Source organism: Phacochoerus africanus, chromosome 8, assembly GCF_016906955.1.
Source record: "Phacochoerus africanus isolate WHEZ1 chromosome 8, ROS_Pafr_v1, whole genome shotgun sequence".
NCBI lineage: Eukaryota > Metazoa > Chordata > Mammalia > Artiodactyla > Suidae > Phacochoerus > Phacochoerus africanus.
In genome coordinates this window covers 20,491,775-20,514,467 of record NC_062551.1, presented here as the reverse complement: position 1 = coordinate 20,514,467, position 22,693 = coordinate 20,491,775, and positions in this window count along the sequence as shown.

The following is a 22,693-nucleotide window of genomic DNA, read 5'->3' as shown; positions in this document are numbered from 1 at the left end:
AGTAAATGCAAAATAATTCAAGTCATACAAAGTATATTCTCTGAACACAATGAAATTAAAATAGAAATCACAACAGAAATATCTCTAGAAAATCCCAAAATGTTTGGAAATGAATAACACCTTTAAATAACCCACAGCCCATAAATCAAAGAAGAAATTAACAGGAAAATTAGAAAGTTTTCAATTGAATAAGCATGAAAGTACAGTATATCGAATTTTGAAGGATGCTTTATTTAAAAGCAGTAGTTGGCACTATCTACAGTATCCAAGACACAGAACAACCTAAATGTCCACTGATAGACGAATGGATTAATAAGCTGTAGTACTTACACACAATGCATATAAAAGCCATATAGAGAATGAAATAATGCCATTTATAGCAACATGGATGCAACTAGAGATTCTCCTACTAAGTGAAGTAAGAAAAAGATAAATACCATATGATATCATTTATATGTGGAATCTAAAATAGGGCACAAATGAACCCATTTACAAAACAGCAGACTCATAGACATAGAGAACAGACATGTGGTTGCCAAGGGGGCAGGGGGAGGGAGTGGGATGGACTGGGAATTTAAGGTTAGCAGATGCAAACTATTACATTTAGAAATAGATAAGCAATGAGGTCCTACTGTATAGCACAAGGAACTATATCCAATCTCTTGGAACAGAACATAATGGAAGACAGTATGACAAAAAGAATGTATATATATGTATGACTGGGTCACTTTGCTATACAGCAGAAATTGGAGTAACATTGTAAATTAACTAAACTTTAATAAAAAAATTCAGTAGCTGGGACAAAATTAATGGCACTGAACACTTATATTTAAAAAGAAGAAGGAAGAAGAGAATAAGAAAGAGAATGATGAGAAATGTCTCAAACCCATGACCTCAGCATCTGTCTTGACAAATGAGAAAAAGACCAAATTAAATCCAAATTCAACAAAAGAGAAAAGATAATTAAGGTTTCAGAGGAAGTCAGTGAAATAAAAAACAGAAAAACAAGAGAAAGACTCAACAAAACCAAAATTAGGCTGTTTGGGAAAACCAAAAATACTAATAAACATCTACCAATATTTACACAAAAAGAGAGAAAGAACAAATTACCAATATCAGGAATGAGAGAAATAAAATCACTATAGATTCTAAAGAATAATGAAATACTGTGAATAATTTTATGTCAATAAATTAACAACTCAGAAGAAATTGGAAATTTTTCTAGAAAGACACAAAGTATTAAAACTCTTTCAAGAAGATGTAAATAACCTGAATAGGCCGTATTTATTAAATAAATTGTATTAGGAGTTAAAACTCTTCCCATAAACCAAATTCCAAGCTCAGATTGCTTCAGTGGCAAAATCTGCCAAATATTTAACAAAGAAACAAACTCTTGCAGAAATGTGAAAATGAGAGACTACTTTCCAAACCATTACACAAGATTAGCATTATCCCAATACAAAGATCAGACAAAGATTTACAAGAAAATAAACCTATAGGCAAATAACTCTCATGACAGTGAACACAAAAATTCTAAGCAAAATTTTAGCAAAATAATTCCAACATTCACAATAAGGATAATGCATCATGACCAACTTGAGTTTAATATCAAAAAGCAGTTAACTTATTAACACACTAAAAAAACTAAATGATCATCTCAGCAGATACAGAAAATACATTTGACAAAAATCCAACATCAATTCCTGATTAAAAAAAAAAAAAGACTCAGCAAACTACACATATACGAGAACTTCTCCAACCCTATAAAAGCATCTACATAAAACCTACAGCTACCATCAAACGTAAAGGTAAAAGAGTGAATATTTTTCCTTTAAGAACAGGAACAAAACAAGAACACCCATTCTCATCAGTTCTAGTCAGCACTGTACTAGAGACTCTGGTCAGGGCAATAAGGCAAGGAAAACAAATAAAGGGCATCCAATTAGGAATGAAAGAAGTAAACCTCTTTATTCACAGAAGACATGACTGGAATGTGCAATAAACCAACGAGGACAAGTACATGGATTTAGAAAGATTGCCAGGATACAAGACCAACATACAAAAATCAATTACATTTCTATTTACCAGTAACAAACTATTAAAATTTGAAATTTTTAAATTTATAATATGCAACAGCATCGAACATTAAACGATTAGGGAAAAACTGGACAAAGTATGTGCAAAAAATCATGAAGCATTGTTTAGAAAAACTAAACAAAGTCAAAAACATGTTTATGAGTCAGAAGACTCAATATTGCTAAAATATCAACTCTCCCCAAACCAATCACATAAAATCACAATCAAAATCCAAGCAGACTTTTTTGGTAGTAATTGACAAACTGATTCTAACACTTACATGGAAATACAAAGGATCTAGAATATCCAAAACAGCTTTGAAAAAGAACAAAGTTGGAAGACTATCATTATTACTATAAAGCCATGACAATAGAGTAAGTTATTGCCCCCAAAAAACTAACAACTAAATCAACATAACAGAATAAAGTGTCCAAAAAACAGATTCGAACATATATAAACAACTGATTTTCAACAAAGGCACAGAGATAATTTAGCAAAGAAAGAATCTTTTGAACAGATGGTGGTGCAACAACTGGACATCCATGTGCAAAAGCAAAAAAAAAAAAAAAAACTGTGATTCATCCTCACATCACATACAAAAATTAACTCAAAATGGGTCACACAGACCCATTGTAAAAACTAAAAATTATAAATTTCTAGAAGAAACCATAGGAAAACTTTTGTGAAATTTTCTTAGATATGACACCAAAATAATGGTCCACAAAAAAAGCAAATTGATAAACTGGACTTTGTATTAGTCAGCATTTTCCAGAGAAACAGAACCAATAAGATGTACATAGAGAGAAAGAGAAAAAGCAATTTACTGTAAGGAATTGGCTCATGCAATTATGAAGGCTAAGCAGCCTCAAGATCTGTAGTCGGCAAGCTGGAGACACAGGGTAGGTAGTTCTACTCTGAGTCCAAAAGCCTGAGAAACAAGAGAGCTGGTGGTGTAAGTTCCAGTCTGAAAGTAAACAGGCTTGAGAGTAAGGAAGAGTCGGATGTTTCTGCTTGAGTCCCAAGGCAGAAAAGACTGATGTCCCAGTTCAAAGCAATCAGGTAAGAGGAGTTTCCTCTTACTAGGGCAGGAGATGAGCTTTTTTTGTTCTAGGAAAGCTTTCAAATGATTGGAGGCAGGTCATCCAAATTAGGAAGGGCAATCTGCTTTACTTAGTCTACTGATTGAAATGGTAACCTCAGCTAAAAAGCATCGTCACTGGAGTTCCCACCCCGGTGCAGTGGGTTCAGAATCCAACTGCAGCAGCTGGAGTCACTGCAGAGGTGAGGGTTTGATCCCTAGGCTGGAGCAGTGGGTTAAAGGATTAGGCATTGCCACAGCAGAAGCAGCTGTGGAGTAGGTTGCAGCTGTGGCTCAGATTCAACCCCTGGCCTGGAAACTTCCATATACCATGAGTGCGGCTATAAAATTAATAATAGGGAGTTCCCTTCATGGCTCAGCAGTTAATAAACCCAACTAGGATCCATGAGGATGCGGGTTCAATCCCTGGCCTCACTCAGTGGGTTAAAGGATCCGGTGTTGCCATAAGCTGTGGCATAGACTGCATACACGGCTCGAATCCCGCATTGCTGTGGCTGTGGCGTAGGCAGGCAGCTGTAGCTCCAATTCAACCCCTAGTCTGGGAGCTTCCATATTATTTGGGTGCAGCCCTAAAAAGCAAAAAATAAAATTAATAATAATAAAAATCCTCACAGGCACACACATAGTACTGTTTGTCCAAATATTTAAATATCTCATGATCCCATGAAGATGACAAATTAACCATCAGAGACTTCAAGAAAATTTTAAATTACTCCTTCAAAGAAGCTCTTAAGACAATGAAAAGACAAGCAAAAGACTGGGAGAAAACACTTGCAAAGCACAATCTGATTAAGGACTTGTATTCAGAATATACTAAGAACTCTCAAAATCTGACAATAAGAAAGCAAACAACCCTGTTTTTCTAAATGAGCAAAAGATTTGAACCAATGGCTGAATAGCGAAGATATATGAATGGCAAATAAGCACATGAAACAATTCAACATCATTAGTAAATAAGAAAACGCAAGTTAAAACCCTAACTAGATACCACCAAACATCTATTTAAATGGTTAAAGAAATTTTAAATGACCATACCAAGTCCTGGCAAAGATGTGGAGGAACTGGAACTTTCAAATATTGCTAATGGGAAGGTAAGATGGTAGAATCACTTCAGAAACAGTTGAGCATTTTCTTTAAAAGTTAAACCTCAACAGGAGTTCCCATTGTGGCTCAGTGGGTTAAGGACCTGACCTAGCCTCTGTGAGGATGAAGATTCGCTCCCTGACCTCGCTCAGTGTATAAAGGATCCAGTATTGCCACAAACTGCAACACAGGTCACAGACGTGGCTCTGATCTGGTGTTGCAGTGGCTGTGACGTAGGTCTGCAGCTGCAGTTCTGGCTCAACCTCTAGCACAGGAACTTCCATATGCCACAGGTGTGGCCACAAAAATAACTAACTAACTAAATAAACAAATAAATGTTTTAAAAGTTCTCATCACAAGAAAAGATATTTGTAACTAAATGTGGTGACAGATGCTAACTAGACTTATTATGGTGATCACCTCAAAATACATGCAATTATCAAATTATTATGTTGAATACTGGAAACTAATATATGTCGATTAAATCTCAACTTTTTAAAATATTTAGTCAAATATTTCCTCAATCACGAGAAACTCTACAATAAATTAGCTATTTGACTATTTAATTTTGGACTGTTTTAGTAAATCCTAGGCGTGGGGGTATTGTCCTTTGACTTCTTTAAAGCTCTTACTGTTCTTTATATAATAATACAAATAGGAAAGACACAGGCATGATCTTAATTCCACATTCTGTATGCCCCTCACCAGTCAGTAGGACTAGAGAAAGTTTCCAGTATTTTCTCTGTAATTTGAAGTCTTTTGGGGTTTAGAGTAAATAGTTATAGGTCAGCATCTCAGCAACATTTCTATAAAACACAAAATAGAATATGTCCAAATGCTATATTTTTCAAGACTATTAAGTTCCAATGTTATTAAGCTCAAACTTGAACTAGCCCTGTAGGGTGAACTGCAAGAAACACACTCATAAATTCTCTGTGAATGCAGTAGCATTCACGTGGGCAGTCTGCATGCTTCTTGAATATTCTCAACAAGCTTGTTTTTGCTTTGGATTTTTCTAATATACGTATACTTATTTATAAATTTTATGTATGTACAAATGTACTCATACAATATATATTATAAATGCCGGGGGGGGGGGAAGATCCCTTTAAAGCATGAAATAAGGATAAAATTAGCCATTTGTTAAAAATAATTATTTTATCTATCACTGGATCATGCAGCCTTATTTTTGTCACAAGAAAGTATCACTATGATTCAAAGGTCTGGCTCTTAGTTGAACTTATTTCAACACTGGGTTTTAGGAGCCAGTATAACTGAACAAACTACCTTCCACAACACAGAGATCTCCAAAAGGGCGAGAAAGTGCATCATCACCTTGCTAAATAAGTCGTAACACTCATTTACTAATCACCTAGAGTTCATTTTATGTTTTGGATGTATCATTTTTATCTTGCCAAGGGAATGATTTCACATAAGCTTTTAGTCAATACCGCAAGGCAAAATAAACAGAATGTGGTATATTAATAACTGTGCCTGTGAATCATATATATCAAGTAGTTTCCTAGAAATCTATTTTTTTCTCCATTCTACTTCTTCTTTGATTAGCTTGTTTTTGACCTGTGTGCTCCAACAGGCTTGTACAGGGAATAGAGAAAAGGTGGCTCTATCATTTTCTAGTGTTTCCTTTTTTCTTGCATTATTGATACAACTTGAAATTCATGATTTCTTTGCAGTAATCACTTTTAACAGCTTTATTGAGGTATAATTGGCATACGATAAATTGCATACATTTAAAAGTGTAAAATCTGATTAGTTTTGACATACGTATACACTCGGGAAGCCATCATCACACTGTCTTGATTATGCAGCCTTACATCAAGTCTTGAAATCAGGTAAGTCCTGCAACTTAATTTTTTCTCAAAGAAGTTATGGCTATTTTAAGTCCTTTGCTTCCACATGCATTTTAGAATGCGTTTGTCTATTTCTGCACATAGAGACTGCTGAGGATTTTGACTGGGACTGCACTGGATCTATTAGATCAATTGGGAATAATCTACATCTTAATTTTGAGCCTCCTTTACCAGATTTCTGTCGATTCTCCTATCAAGAATTGAGATAAATGTATTCAAATCTGTGACTAAAATTGTGGGTCAGTTGCAGTTCTATCAGTTTGTAGTGTCATATATTTTGAAAATCTGTTATTAGGTACATAAACATTGAGAATTATTATGTCCTCTTGATAAGCTGACTCCCCTGACATTATGAAATCAATTTTCCCTGTTAAGAGTATTTTCTCTGATACCTCTAATGCTATTATTATTCATTACGTCTCAGTCTTATAATTTTCTATTGGCCCTATCTTTTGTGTTCCTTTTTTCTGCCTTCTTTTTAATAAATTAAATATTTTATTAATCTATTTTATCTCCTTTGTTGTTTTATTAGCTATAGTTTTGTTTTATTATTTTAGTGGGGTTTTTTATTGCTTTCAGGTTTATGGTATTCATCTTTAATGTGTCACAGTCTAACTTCAAGTGATATTATGCTATTTGGTATGATATTCTTATAATATTATGTTTTCTTTTCTTCACTTCCCCTTTTATGCTATTGTTACCCTATTTTTTATTTTTACATGTACTATAATCCCATACACAGTCTAATCATTTCTTCCCCAGGGAGAATCTGGGATCTGGGGTTTTCAGCTGCTTGCTCTGTGTGGAGCCTGAGGAAGGGGCCACAGTGACTGCTTGAATGCTAAATCAAACCACTATTTTTGTTCTCACTGGCACCCAGGCACCTTGTATATGCTCCATGAGGACTCCAAGAGCACAGGCGAGATAGAAGCCAGTATCCTAGGCAGGCTCCCTGAATAGATAGAGTGTTGGATACATAATTCAAGTCTTTCCCTCTCCAGGAAGAAGCTGGGTGCTGGGTGTTTCCTTCTGATTGCATGGTGCTGTGCCTGGGGTAGGACTGCGGTCAGAAGATTCTCAAGTTTTCCTACTGAATTCGAAGAGACTGGTTTTGCACTTGCCCAGGGTGCAGGAGCCTCTCAACTTGTTTCTGGATTTCTCATAAGGGGATCTGTGCAATTACTATCATTGAGTCAATGTGTTTACTGGAGGAAAGGAGGGCCCAGGGCTTCCAGTTCCACCATCTTGCTGACAACATCCTCCCACTTAAATGGTAATCCAAATCTTTGGGGTGACGGTCAAGAAATGTACAGAAAACATTACAAAATTATATGAAGTGATACAATGTTTTTCACTTAGAGCACCTACCTAAAGAAACTGATTGAGTACATGAGCAGGAAACACTTCCTTGAGAAAGTTAATAGATAAGCAGAGTAAAAATCTCTCTAACAAAAGGAAGTGTTTCCCCATAGGACCTATACCAAGTAGACAGGTCATGGCTCAGCGGTTAACAAACCCAACTAGCATCCCCGAGGACACGGGTTCGATCCCTGGCCTCACTCAGTGAGTTAAGGATCCAGCATTGCCGTGATCAGTAAGTCGAAGAGCTGGCTCGGATCCCCCTAGGCCAGCAACTACAGCTTCGACTGAATCCCTAGCCTGGGAACCTCCATATGTGCAGGCGCAGCCCTAAAATAAAAGACAAAAAAAGAAGAAGAAGAAGGGACACTGGAACAAGAGCAAGTTTGAGGCAGGGTGGAGCCAGGAAGGTGGCAGAGGTCTGATCATGCAAGTTTGAACCTTACTAAATAATTTTAGAGTTTATCCTGAGAGCAATCAGAAACCACTAAGTGACTTTTAGCAGAAAACAACACAATAAGTGTTTTGAAAAGACTGGGGTTTTTCGGTTCCTTCCAGAAAAGCAAAAGGAAAGGGAAAAAGCAGAATGAAAATCTAGTTGTCCCTGACCTAGATTAGCATGTTGGAAGGAATCGCAAACAAACACGGGACAGGAGAAAAGGGACTGCACCAAGTATCAGCCTACAGGATACAATCAGTTGGGAGATCCCTGCCGTGGAAGAGTGAGCGAGAAAAGCTACAGGAAGAAGTATTGTATGTGGTTAAAAATGCCCTCAGAGACCTAACTTAGCCACATATCAGTCATGAAATTTCAGGCAGGTTAATTATCCCTATTCTACAGATGAAGAAATTTAAACTCGAAGAGGCTAATTGTACCTACCTCCCAGAGTTGCAGATGATATGCAGTATGATAAACCTCTCAGTTTAATGTTAGCCCCCATAACAAGTGCCCCTCGAAATGTTAACTCTCAGGTGTAGGAGTATTGTAAACCTAAGCTGATTCAGAAAGATGAAGTGATATTACGCTCTAGGTCACCCAGCTGGTAGCTATAAAATGGTTTTTGAAAAATTACCTTTTCAAGTCACAAAGATTATTTAGCATAAGAATTATATAGATTTACACCCCTGCAAAAAAATAAAAATCTCTATTTCTCACTCTGGTACCAATGTTAAAAACTGGTGTTTAACAAAGTTTTATTCTGTTCAACAAGATTTTAAATGATTGTGTTTAATTTATTTCTGAATTTCCTAGCAGAGAAGATTGATTTCATACCCCAATGTTAATTTCTGTGGTACTAGATGACCGTAAAACTCTAGATCAAAGGTTATGCTGAGAAATAGAATGCAGACTGTAGAATTATAAAATCAAAATACTATCCTGTCTTGTATTTTATTATCTATTTTCATTTTGTTTCCATTCTTTGACTTGAGTGGATAGGGGCTGTACTGTTACTCAAAATAATATATATTTGCAACTTTAAATAGGAAACATGGAGACTACGCATACATAAAATCCTTAAAAAAAAACATAAGCATGTTTAACTGACCTACTAAGTCAGTGCACGTGACAGTTTTTCCTACTAAGATGCTGCCCATCACTGAGTTGACCTTCAATGGAAGATTCTGGGGGAGAGCAGTTTCAGGTGGTGATCCTCCCCACTTCGAATCTATCTCATCTCCATAAGGTATGTCAATTTCCTCGGAGATATTCCAGAAATTGAACACCATGAAAAACGTTTAGAATTAAAATGATTGTCATCTTTGATTAAAATCCCAGTAGATGTGCCTTTTAGGGAGAAATCTTTTTGAGTGCAATTATAAGTGGACATTTTTTATGTTTCTTAATTATTTACATATCCTACGCTTGAGCCAAGGTAATGACAAAACTGAATGACAGCTAATTAGCTCCCTCTGGAGTTCCCACTGTGGTGCAGTGGAAACAAATCTAACTAGTATCCATGAGGACGTGGGTTTGATTCCTGGCCGTGCTCAGTGGGTCGGGGATCCAGTGTTGCTGTGGTGTAGGTTTCAGACTCAGCTCGGATCCTGCGTTGCTGTGGCTCTGGCGTAGGCCGGCAGCTACAGCTCCAATTTGACCCCTAGCCTGGGAATCTCCATATGCTCCGGGTGCAGCCCTAAAAAGCAAAAAAAAATTTTTAATTAAAAAAAAATAAATAGCCCCCTCTTACATGAGTAGAGGAACAAAATCCATGAGGATAAACAGGGCTCAGATACTGCCCTGTATTGCTACTTCATTTTGCTGCCTCTTTAGACCAATCACATAAAGCCAAAAATTCACCCTGTTTTGTAATCAACAGCTCAGTCTCTCATACCATCATAGCTTTCTCTGTAAATGTTGCCTGAGCACTTGAAAAATCATCTTAAAATATAGTTTTCAAGTGGTAAGTATAATTGGTATAACGCAAATTAGCCCGACTAATATTCAGACTGATGATGTTTATTTTGATCTTGTTCAGACACTCATCACGCTCCTACATGTAACACGGACATGGAGAAAGAGCTGATTGGTGGTAATGGGAGATCTAACTTTCAATGCTGCCCCTGACCTCTGAATTCTTTTAGTTAAAAAAAAAGTGAGTTCAGCTCTTGGAGTCAAGTTTTGGTAAAATGAGGTTATTATTCGGACTAGGTGCTGCTCAGAAAGTGTTCAGTTGATAGTTTATGAATCCCTGACCAAGGTCATGTTGATAATAAGACCTCCGTCCCGCCAATGGAGGCAGTATAGGCTTATGCAAAGGTGAATCCATCCTTAAGGGTTTTTGTAAGCATGTATAAAATTTTCATGTATATTAAAATGGATATGTCACAAGGCAGAATTTGAATTACACAGGTAATTTTTTTTCCCTTTAATGTTTTTTATCACCTCAGGTTTACAAAGTTGAATTAAACATCCTCCTCAATTGTTCTTTTTTTTTTTTTAAGGCCATACCCATGGAAGTTCTCAGGCCAGGGACTGAATCTGACCCATAGCTCTGGCAACAATGGATCCTTTAATCCACCGCACAGGGCCAGGGATCAAACTCACGCCTCCACAATGGCCTTAGCTGCTGCAGTGGGATTCTTTTTTTCTGTTTGTTTTGTTTTTGTCTTTTTAGGGCTGCACCCACGGCATATGGAGGTTCCCAGGCTAGGGGTCAAATCAGAGCTGTAGCCCCGGCCTACACCACAGCTCATGGCAACGCAGATCCTTAACCCACCGAGCAAGGCCAGGGATTGAACCTGCATCCTCATGGATGCTAGTCAGATTTGTTTACGCTGAGCCACGACAGGAACTTCTGCAGTGGGATTCCTAACCCACTTCACTGCAGAGGGAACTCCTGCCCTCAACTGTTCTAAGCAAAGCCCTTATCTTGCTTTATTTTTGTTCATGTTTTCCCCCTTTATATACGGTACCCATTTTCTTGCTTCTCCCTACCCACTTAGCTATATATGTAACTTTGTAAGCCCTATGTTACTTTATGTGTTTGTGTTTTTAGTTTGTGTAAATGATTCCTAACTTCCTTAATTTATAATTTAAAATTATGTGGAGTTCTCACTGTGGCACACAGGGCTCATTGGCGTCTTGAGAGCACTGCAACACAGGTTTGATCACCGTCCCGGCACAGTGGGTTAAGGATCCGGCATTGCCACAGCTGTGGCTTAGGTCACAGCTGCGGCTCAGATCTGATCCCTGGCCTGGGAACCCCCATGTTCTGTGGGGCAGTCAAAAAAGAAAAAATATTATGTAGTTAAAATCTGTCTCCAAGTTTAACTGTATGTATCCTATTCAATGACTGTGATATTTATTTTGCCAGGAATAGACAGCTTACCTGATTTTTCCCTATCACAAATACTCTGAAACCCAATTAAAATCTAAGACTAACAGGAAAACAATGTTAGAAGGACTTGGAAAGGGACAGTATGATAATGTGGGCATATATATACCCTTTATAGACCTCTGTGACATTTTTTACGGGGTAGATTATTAGTCTACAGATCGTGTCATTCTTAATTTCGTTACTAACTGCCAATTTGCTCTCCAAAAGGACTACAGCACTTTTTAATATCTCTGCCAGCGATGCCAGAAGATTTGCATTTGTCCACATCCTCATCAAAATCTGATATTTTCTACCTTTTCTTTTTTTTTCAACAATAAAACAGTAATAGGTGAAATGGCATCACATTGTATTAACTTGGCTTTTTCCCGTTATTGTTAAGCTTGCGAATTTTTTTTTTTTTTCTTTTTACGGCCACACCTGCAGCATATGAAAGTTCCCAGGCTAGGGGTGGAATTGGAGATGAAGCGGCTGGCCTATGCCACGGCCATAGCAACGCCAGATCTGAGCCACATCTGTGACCTACACCACAGCTTGCAGCAATACCTGATCCTTAACCCACTGAGTGAGCTCAGGGATTGAATGTATCCTCATGGAGACTATGTCAGTCTTCCTAAGTTGCTGAGCCACGATGGAAACTCCAAGCTTGAGTATCTTTTCTTATACTAGCATATCATTGTAATAGGATAAGCTAGGCCACACTGAAATATCAGTGGCAAAATTCAGCACACTTTTAACTTTTGTGCTGGGCAGTGCTCCAGGCAGCTTCCACCTCACGACTCACTACCATAGTCTCCAGTGGTAACACCGAGTGGGACAGAGGATGCAGGAGGCATCGCAGCTCTTTCCCACCTCAGCCCAGATGTGGCATATGTCACTCAGAGACCTTCAGCCAGAACAAGTTACAACTCCGAGGAAGCCTAGGAAATGGTGGGGACTGGGTTAATACAAGCATGGTCTGCCACGTTGACACAGCATGCAGTGTGCTTTGGATTGCTACAATACTGTTTAGGCCTTTATAACAAAGCAAAACAAACAAAAAAACATGTAAGCAATGATCAGGGACTCAATTTTGTGTGTCACTGCCAGATGTAATCATGTCAGGCCTCTGTTCACAAGCCTTCCCTGCCTCCCCACTGCTTAATAGGCTAAACTTCTTGGCCTAGTATTCTCTCCAGTAATAGCAGATCAAATTTAGGATGACTTTTCAATCCCATGAATTTTTGATCAGTTTTTATTCAATCTTTGCGTAAACTGGAAGATAGTGATGGTCCCTTAAGAACTGGTATAGGACTGAATGAAATTTAATAAAGTGCCTGACAGTTATGTGACTGTGATTTGTAGAGCTTTCATTTTATAACCTTAAGAAATATTGACCTCAGAGAAGACAGAACGGGGGACAAAAAGAAAGAATATGTTATTCATCTTTGTTCTAGTCTTCCTACTTGATAACGTACCCAATAAAAGTCTAAATTAATTTCTGAATAAAACTTGCACCAATTTTTTGAGAAAGTTGATTCATTGCCAAGACATTTCATAGACAACATGCAAAAAAAAAAAAAAGACAACGGGTAAATGGATTTTATAATGAGCACATTGACAGATACTAGGAAGGTATAGAAATAAATAAGTGTCATGGGGTGATTCTCAAGAGGACAGCCTAGGGGATTTGTGAGGTCCCTTTAACATACCCAGGTTTACTTTGAACCCCAAGAGATGGTCCTGATTCTCTCGAGCAGAAAGAACACATCTTGAAATTATGCTCTTCAATTATTTCAGTCGAGCACACAATACAAATAGTCTCTGGAAGTTTGCAAGCCTGCTTTTAAAAAAATTTACCTCTGCTAGATTTTGTGAAATGTCATTTCAATTATTTTTGCACAATAGCATTGGAGAAACAACATTTCCTCTGATTAGCTTGACACGTGGTAATTTGGGTAGAGTTTAACTTTATTTATCTTTGACTAGAACAAATTGTCTCTTTGCCCTTGTTTATACAAAATGCCTTTATTTTTGCTCCTTTCATTTGTATAATCTGTGGCTTGGTTTCATCTTAAATGGTAGTAATTGGTACACTGAGGCAGACTTTCACTGCATCAGGCTCACAGCTAAGAAAGCAAAACGGTGTGCGGAGAAGAGGTGGGGGAAGATTCAGCACAAATTTAAGACTTCTTAAACAAAAACAAAGGATAATTTTTTTAATATGCTGACAGGACAATGGACAAGCAAAAAAAAAAAAAGAAAACTGAAGAAGTATTTCCAATGCAAGTTGGTTTCACTTTTATTTTACACTGAAGACTGCTTCCTTACTTTCCAATTTGTATCTGTAAGTTTAGATCAGGAGGCCTTTAATACGTTGGTCTCTTCCTCACAGGAAAAGTTCACTGTGAAGTTATAAGTCCTCCTTAAAGAGTGCTGGCACATTAAATGATGTTCAGAAATGGCAATTAGCCTTGAGAATGTGTAAACACATACACTATTATGAATGTAAATGTGAGTTTTATCCCCTTAATTATGCTACATTTAACTGGAACATACTGGAGTAGATCATAGAATCAGACAAAACCTAGAGTTTGAAAGTCACCTCAGAGGCTACTTCAATCCACAAAGCTTATTTATTTTCTTATTTTCTCTCTCTAGCACACTTTATTTTGATTTTGTTGACTTAAATTAAATTTTATTCCATGTCAATTTGGCCTCTGTATGCAATATCTAGAGGAATTATTTCCATATAAAGGCTCGGCACCAAACAGAGAAAATAAAGAGAAAAGGAAACTTACTGAGCACCTAAAACTGGCCAATCACTCTTTTAAGCTTTTTATATGTATTAACTCACAATTGTCACAATACTCGCAATTATCAAAATTTATACCTACCTCATTTGCAGTTTTATATTTATGTTTTCTGCTTTTTATGTCCTATTTATTACAAAATTAGTAATATTCCTCACAGAAATTCTAGAAAGATGTTCAGAGAAAACTACAAATCATTCATAATCTACGGTCTAGATATTATCACTAAAGCTTTTATTCATTTTTCACACAGAGGTCTTAGTTTTTAATGTAATTGGAATCACACAGGTTATGTAGTTTCTTGCCCTTCAATTTTTACTGAAATTATATCATCAACATTTTCCTATGTCATTACAAATAACTCTCCATCCATGATTTTGAAGGGTCCATTATGTTTCATCATTTGAATGCAGCATAATTAGTCTAACCTCTCTGAGACTTGGGGGGGATTTAATTTGCTTAGAATCTTACTTTCTATGAAACCAGAATGCAGCTACGATAGTACTATTGTGAATTTCTGTGGCCACCTCCCTTTTGAAGTTATTGCTGCAACCCATTTGAAATCTAAAGGTCAGCACAAAAACTCCGTTGGCAGGGGAGAGAGGGCTGGGGATAGTTTGGAGAGATATTTAAAAGTCAGCAGGATATACTGAGCTCTGCTCTCTTATTTACTCTATTATTCTAGCCAAATTTTATAAGGGTTAGGTTTAAGACATTCAGGCATTTGCATACGGGGCTCCAGGTCTCCCCGAAGCCTAATCAAATGATGCACACTTCAGTAAACTCCTAATATAAATGCTTCTTTTTTTAGGCGGTTTTTTTTTTAATAGTTCTTTAGTTAGATTTAGCAGTTTTTTTAGTAGTTTTTTAGATCTGTTTTACAGCTTGCAACCAAAAGAGGTCTAACACATATTTACTAACAAACCTATTGTCTATAACGAAGGTGGAAACAGGCCCACTCTCTTCTGAGCAGACCACAATGGGATTAAAGTAAGTTAGTTCGCTTTAAACAAATATTAAAAATGCCGGGGCCCTTCTACCCCAACACGACAAGAGACAAGGACACAGGAGTTTCCAAACCAGTTCCTACAAGGAATGGTAAAAAAATAAATGGAAATAGTTAGCTGTGCATAGTAAGAGTTACCATAAAGGCTGAAAGAGTGTCTTATAAGAGGAGATAGATTTGTTCTACGTAGGTGCATGGCTTAGAATTTAAACCAGGACAATATAGTTGTGTTTATAAAGGAGAACATCCCAAAAGAGTAGAATAAAAAAGGGACTGGACTGCCTCAGGAAGTACTAAGTTCTTCACGTCTGAAATACTTAGGCATATGCTTATTAATCATTTGATGAATACACTACAGAGATATCAAAATACTGCTTTGTTTTGTTTTGCTTTGCCTTTTAGGGCCGCACCTACAGCATATGGAAGCTCCCAGACTAGGGGTCAAATCTGAGCTACAGCTGCCGGCCTCCACCACAGCCACAGTAATGCCAGATCTGAGCCACCTCTGTGACCTACACCACAGCTCACAGCAACATCGGATCCTTAACCCACTGAGCGGGGCAAGGGGTGGAACCCACAACTTCATGGATACTGGTCAGGTTCTTTACCACTGAGCTACAATAGGAACTCCAAAATATTGGTTTTCAAAAACTGCTTTACCATATGACATTCCAATTGACTTACAAATCTGATGTTTGTTGTTGTCTTTTTAGACTACAGGCTATTATAAATATAAGAACTTACCTCCTTAAAGCTTAAAAGAGTTTTTTGTTTTTCGCTTTTTTTCAAACTGGCTTTTCTTTGAGGGGCCAGGACAAAAGCTTAGTAGGAATGTTACCTATTGATATCAGTGCCACCAAGATTATTTTTCCAAGAAAGTATGAGAAAGTGTCACTGAGAGTGAGCACACATTATGGTTTAGAGGGAACAAAGTCAACATCCAGGGAGGCAATGTCAAGTCTGAGGGTGAGAAGAAACGAGAAATGCGAGAGCTAATGACACCATCAGGAAACTTTGAGAAAATGTCAGAAAGCAGTGAAGGGGATGAGACAAAGCAAGTGGTTCAGAAATAGCACAGTGAACAATGAGCAAGGGTTTCCTTCCACAGTGCTTGAAGCCAGGCACAGGTCTTAAAGGAATAGTGGCAGGGTCTAAAAAGAGGAACCATGTTTATGGAGTCCCTAGGATATTAGTATTTTTCATCTCAAGCATTTCCATGAAATGGCAAAAATAAATTTTAAGAATTCTGATACATTAATAGTAAAGACAGACCGTGTGACAGAAGTTTAAGATGCTCAGGGGGAAAAAAAAATGAATTTCTTAAAATTCCAAGGTTAAGTGTGAACTTACAGAAATAAAAACCTGGATGAGGAAACACAATCACACTGCAGTATTTAACACTTTGTAGTATTTAACTCCTGAGCTCTCACTGAGAAAACCTATTGCTAGAGGACATTTCATGCTTCTTTCACACTGAACCCTTAGAACTGTTATGAGTTCATGACACAGAGGCAAAGAGCATGAGCTTTGCAAATATACAGGTATGAGGTCAAATTCCAGCTTTGCTTTTACTATGTTACCTTGTGGAAAACGTCATGACTTCTCTGTGTTTCAAGTTTCCTATTTATACACTGACAGTTCTGGGAGTCAAATGAGAAAACATATTTGACGTGTTTAGGACAGTTCTTAGATTATAAGTATAGCTAAGGTTATGAGTTCTTTAGAGGTCTGGTGCATGCATCTGTTCATTAACTAAAAGTTTACTGGCTGTCGGAGTTTGGTGTGATCTACTCAAAAATAATCACTACAAAAGCTAGAGATATATTTTAGGGGGCCACACCTGCAGCATGCAGAAGTTCAGTTCTGGGGCCAGGGGTTGAACCTACACCAAAGAGCAACCCAAACCACAGCACGGACAATGCCAGATCCGTAACCCACTGAGCCACCAGGGAACTCCGAGACTATTGATTTTTTTACAGAATTCAAGCAAAAGGTGAAACCGATGACGGCATCCAAATAAGAAGGAAATTCCCAAGTTAGAATTTGGAGCTGTGATTAACTTTGTATTCTGCTTTCTGAAGAGTGAAACCAAAATGACCAAAATGGTCTTTGTTGTAAATAAATCTCCATGTTGCAATGCTGCAGCATGAAGTGAGTGATGGTGTTGTCCTAGGGCTTATTGGTATAAACCAAAAGCCCAACAGGAGAATTTGGCTTCTCTGGACCAGATGGGTTTCCTCTAAATCTATTACATACAATTGAGTTAAACAGCAGCCAAAATTTTTTAAATCAGATCATTTATTTTGATAAAATGTCTTCTAAGTTCAGCTCCCTGGGCTAAGATAGTCACTTTACTTAATTTACAGTTCTGTTAGCTTGACAGCATACCAAAGACAGAGCAAGACTTGGCAGGTGACCAGGGAAATTGTGCACGTGCTGGGTCAGTTTTCAAAAAAGGTTTTCAAATTGCAATGAGTCCATCATATAATGACTACAATGGACTCATAAATAGGAAACTCGGAAACAGAAAAAGACAGAGGTGGGTTCCACAAAAAGGTGGGATGCAAGAGTAGGAGACGTAAAAGCAGCACTTCAGCCAGAGACAGAAGTGTACAGCCAAAATCCCAGTCCCTCAACCACCATATAACCTATAAATTACTAGAATGACAGTGGTGCAAGTAAATTTTTTAAATATCTAGTTTAATTTCTATATGACAGATACACAAAAGGAAATCCCAAACTGTACAATGACTCATCATTTTACAACGAATACATCAATCTTTTGGCACTACCAGAAACAGAACTACGGTTTCCTCACTTGTAGCTATTTCCATGTTACATTTTTAAAGTGATATTACATCATGAAGACCATACCTTAGAAATTCACTTTCAGAAAAAAATAAGGCATAACAGAGAAGTAATAGGAAAGTAGAGTCTACTGGTTAAGCATTAATACCAGCAACAAACCAGCCTGGATCTGATTTTTTTTTTTTCTTTTATAGCTGCACCTGTGGCATATGGCAGTTCCTGGGCCAGGAGTCAAATCTGAGCTGTAGCTGAGGCCTACACCACAGCCATGGCATCACCAGATCCAAGCCATGTCTGTGACACACACTGCAGCTTGCAGGAATACCAGATCCTTAGCCCAATGAGAGGCCAGGGATCAAACCCACATCCTCACAGAGACAAGGTCAGGTCCTTAACCCACTGAGCCACACTGGGAACTCCTGATATTTTTTTTAACATTGCTAGTTGTATGGTCCTGAGTATAGTACCTTTTCTGAATGCTGTTTTGGGTAGAGTTTTCTCATTATTTCTAAAAAATATAACGTGTGTTAGTTGGTTGGAGGCTAATGAGATAGAACACATCCATCTCATCCAGTTTTTGTCGTTATAATGTTAAATTACATAACAAATGTAAGATACTTAGCATAACCCCTGGCCCACAGGGCTATTTCCTAAAAGGTAGGTCTTATGACCAAGGTCAAAGTTTTGAGTCTATCTTCCTAATCAGACTTTTAGAGCTGACAGATCCACTTTATTCTGAGATAAACACTGAAAACCTTAACTGCACAAGAAGGTAAAATCTGATTATGTTCCCTAACTATAAAGGGCATCACAAATACAATATATTCATTTTCATACACAGATGAGGTGCTGAAGCTGACTGAATCAACTGTCTGATGTTAGGTGAAGATTTGACTTGGTTTCATTTAAAGTCTATAAATGCAAAGTTTTGAGAAACAACCTGAGGAAGCACAAAGGAAAATGCTGGAGAGCAGAATAGGATTCATCCAGGTCTACCTGCTAGAAGAGGTCTTATTCACGCTCGCCGATGACCATGCAGAAAACTGAAGGTCAGGAGCTTTCAGCCTCCTTCTGAACGTCTATAGATAAACCACTTGTTTTTAATGTCAAATAAGACAATGCGACTTAAATGTTCGAGTAAAAAGAACCTCCGTCAATTAATACACTCTTAGAGGAAGTGTTACTAATCGGACCATCATAATTTCAGCCTATCTAGATTCTAAGTCAGAATCAAGTGCATGCCAGGGAAGCAGAGGTTTTTATTGTTGCTGTCGATGACTTTTTTTTTTCTTTCAGTACAAATATGGAAGAACAAAAGAAAGTGAAGAAAAAAAGATTTCTTTTTTTTTTTTTAGTTATATTCTTGTTTCTCATTTGGAGGATGATCCTGAAGAAGCTACATCAATGTGTTTTCCACAGCTAAGCCATAGAAGTTTCACGAGCAGAGCTAAGTTTAAAAAGACTATATACTGGGGAGAGGTTTAGAGATATTACATATGTAAGTTCCCAGGCCAGGAATTGAACCTATACCACAGAAGCGACCCAAGCTGCTGCAGTGACAACACCTGACTCTTAGCCCACTGAGCTACAAGAGAAGTCCAAGACTCCACTTTAAACAGCAAGACATAGAATTTTTCTTTTTATTATTTGGAGATGATATCTTAAAGGGAGGAAATAGATGTGTACCACCTTAAATCATTTTCTTAATATTCTACATTTTCAGAAGTCAAAGTAGAAACAGAGACAAAGACAACAAATTTGTCAATGGCTCTTTTAAATGACTTTACCTATAATGGCTTCTGAGTCACCTCACTCTTTGTTTACCCCAGTCACCAAAACCAAAGATCCATTCTCTGAACCTCCCATCTGTGTCCCTCTAGCTTAAACTCTCATAACATCCATTTCGAAAGGCTACTCATAAAAACAAACAAATTTAACATTCTCTAGAAACTTTCTATTTAAAGTGGGGTTCTTGGAGTTCTCTTGTGGCTCAGTGGGTTAGGAATCTGGGGTTGTCACTGCGGCAGCTTGGGTTACTGCAGTGGCGCAGGTTCAATCCCTGGCCCAGAAACTTCCATATGCTCCTGATATGGCTATAAATAAATAAAGTGGGGTTCTGGCTTGTACTCTGTTATGGGGAATGTCAATTGGTGCAGCCACTATGGAAAACAGTACAGAGCTTCCTCAAAAGGCTACAATTAGAGCTCCTGTTTCATACCTGGGTATATATCTGAAAAAAATGAAAACACTAATTCAAAAAGTTACATGTACTCCAATGTTTATAGCAGCACTATTTACAATAGCCAATACATGGAAGCAACCCAAGTGTCCATCAACAGACAACTGGATTAAGAAGATGTGGTATACATAATAACACATTATTCAGCCATAAAAAATAATGAAATTATGCCATTTGCAACAAGGTAGATGGACCTAGAAAATATTATGCTTAGAGAAATAAGTTAGAAAAAGACAAATACTGTATGATATCACTTACAAGTGGAATCTAAAAAATAATACAAATGAATGCATAATAAAAAATTGAGAAACAGGGAGTTCCCATTATGGTGCAGTGGAAGCGAATCCAACTAGTATCCATGAGGATGCGGGTTTGATCCCTGGCCTTGCTCAGTGGGTTAAGGATCTGGTGATACCATGAGCTGTGGGGTAGGTCTCAGATATGGGCTCGGATCCTGTGTTGCTGTGGCTCTGGCATAGAATGGCAGCTATAGCTCTGATTCAATCTCTAGCCTGGGAACTTCTATATGCCGTGGGTACAGCCCTAAAAAGAAAAAGAGTGAAAAACAGACTCACAGATACAGAAAACAAACTTTTGGTTACCCAAGAGGAGAGGGAACAGGGGAAGGACAAATTAAGGGTATGGGATTAACAGATATAAATGACTATATATCAAAAGTACTAAATCACTATGCTGTACACCTAAAACTAACATAATATTTTAAATCAACTGTACTTTAATTAAATAAAAATATGGCAAATTTAAATTAATTAATTAATCAATTAAAGTGGGGTTCCTGGAATTATTTGGCTGCTTGCTAGAAATACAGATTCTCAGACTCCACTCAGAATCTGCATTTTAACAAGATCCCCAGGTGATCCTGTGCACATTAAAGACTGAATAGCACTATTCTAGGTATTCCATCATCCAGAAAAACGCAGCAAAGTCTTCTGCCCATTCCTCTATTATACCCAAACAGAGCACTGGCAGCCCAAATTGTAAAATGATTATTTGTTAATCATGCAGGCATTAGACAGGCCGAACAAGCATCCTGATTCAAATGCATCCAAAATGGCTCTGTTCATCAATAAGAGCACAATTTGTGAATGTACACTTGGCTTGTGGAAACCATAACTATTAATCATTTCTACATCTCTCCTAAGTGGAGAGACCTGCAAATGAGAAGCTGTACATTCATGATGATCATGGTTCAATGGTCTGTTAACAACATATTCTGAATTCTGAACTGCCCTTACAATAGCAGACCTATTTTTCCCAGGTCGGGCTTGTGCCAGCAATCATCACTCTTACCCCCTCACGCTAGCACTTCACTTCTCAAAACATCTAATTTATGTGATACAGGACATGTCTAGGATTTGCCCATAAGCTTCAACCTTGCATATGTGGTAGGTATCTATGAGAAAAAGCCACTCTGGAAAAAATTCCAATGCTTATAAAATAGAAGAGTTATTACCCAAACATGCCTGCATTCATTTCTTGAGAGGTAAATATTTCTCTTTTTTCCTCTCTTTATTTTTTTTTCTTTCTAGCTTTCTTTGAATGGTAAATATTTCTGGAATGGTTTGTATATGCCATGTTGGGGACACATTCAGGCTTACAATTAACCTTGGGGAGAAGAGGATAAATTAAGTCATTATAATGCTAATTATACACACGAATTAGGGAAAAACTTATGGGATAAATGTAAATACAAAAAAGACGGCCTAATAAACTCAGGTCAGAGCACACTACCTAGAGAAGAAGATATTGTGGACAAATAGCAATTAATTGACGACACAGAGAAGAAAGCAAAGAATGGACCAAATTAAAGGGTGGGAGACAGAATGTCCAAAGGCCTAGTGGGAAGAGGGAACATATAACAACTGGGAAGCTAAATGGAAAAATCCACAATGTGTACAGTACAGGAAAGGATCACAGGTAAAGGGCGCAAAGGATGACATCAAAGGGGAGAGCAGAGAACAAACACATCATGAAGACCCTCACAAGCCACTTGAGTGAGTTTGGATACTCAAAACAACAGGAGCTGGAGAATCAGACTAACCTCTTTGATTTCTTTGGTTGCTACTCGGGGGATAGACTGAAGTAGGGGAAGATGAGAGGTGGGGAGACTAAACAAGAGACAGACAGGATCACAGGTAAGGAGGGGGCTCCTGACATCTGTCTGCAGAGCTGCTACTTAAGGCTCAAGAGACAAGAATCAGCAATAAAGAAATGATGTAGAGATTCTGAAGCCCAGAGGGATCTGACTAGTGCATCCTGTGAAGACATTAGACAAAGGGAAAGGGAGAAAGACCAACAATGAAGATGGTGAAGAGAAGGTAGAAGTTGGTGAAACAAGGCAATTCAGCTCCAAGATCATGGACACTGAACAAGTACTAGTGCTCTTTCTGGGCACTGTGTACTTCTCCAGGCCACAGCAACCTTTTAAGAGGACAAACGGGGATGAAGAGGGAGCGCATTTAATTTTTTTAAATACCACCTGTCATCATTACCAAAGGGCATC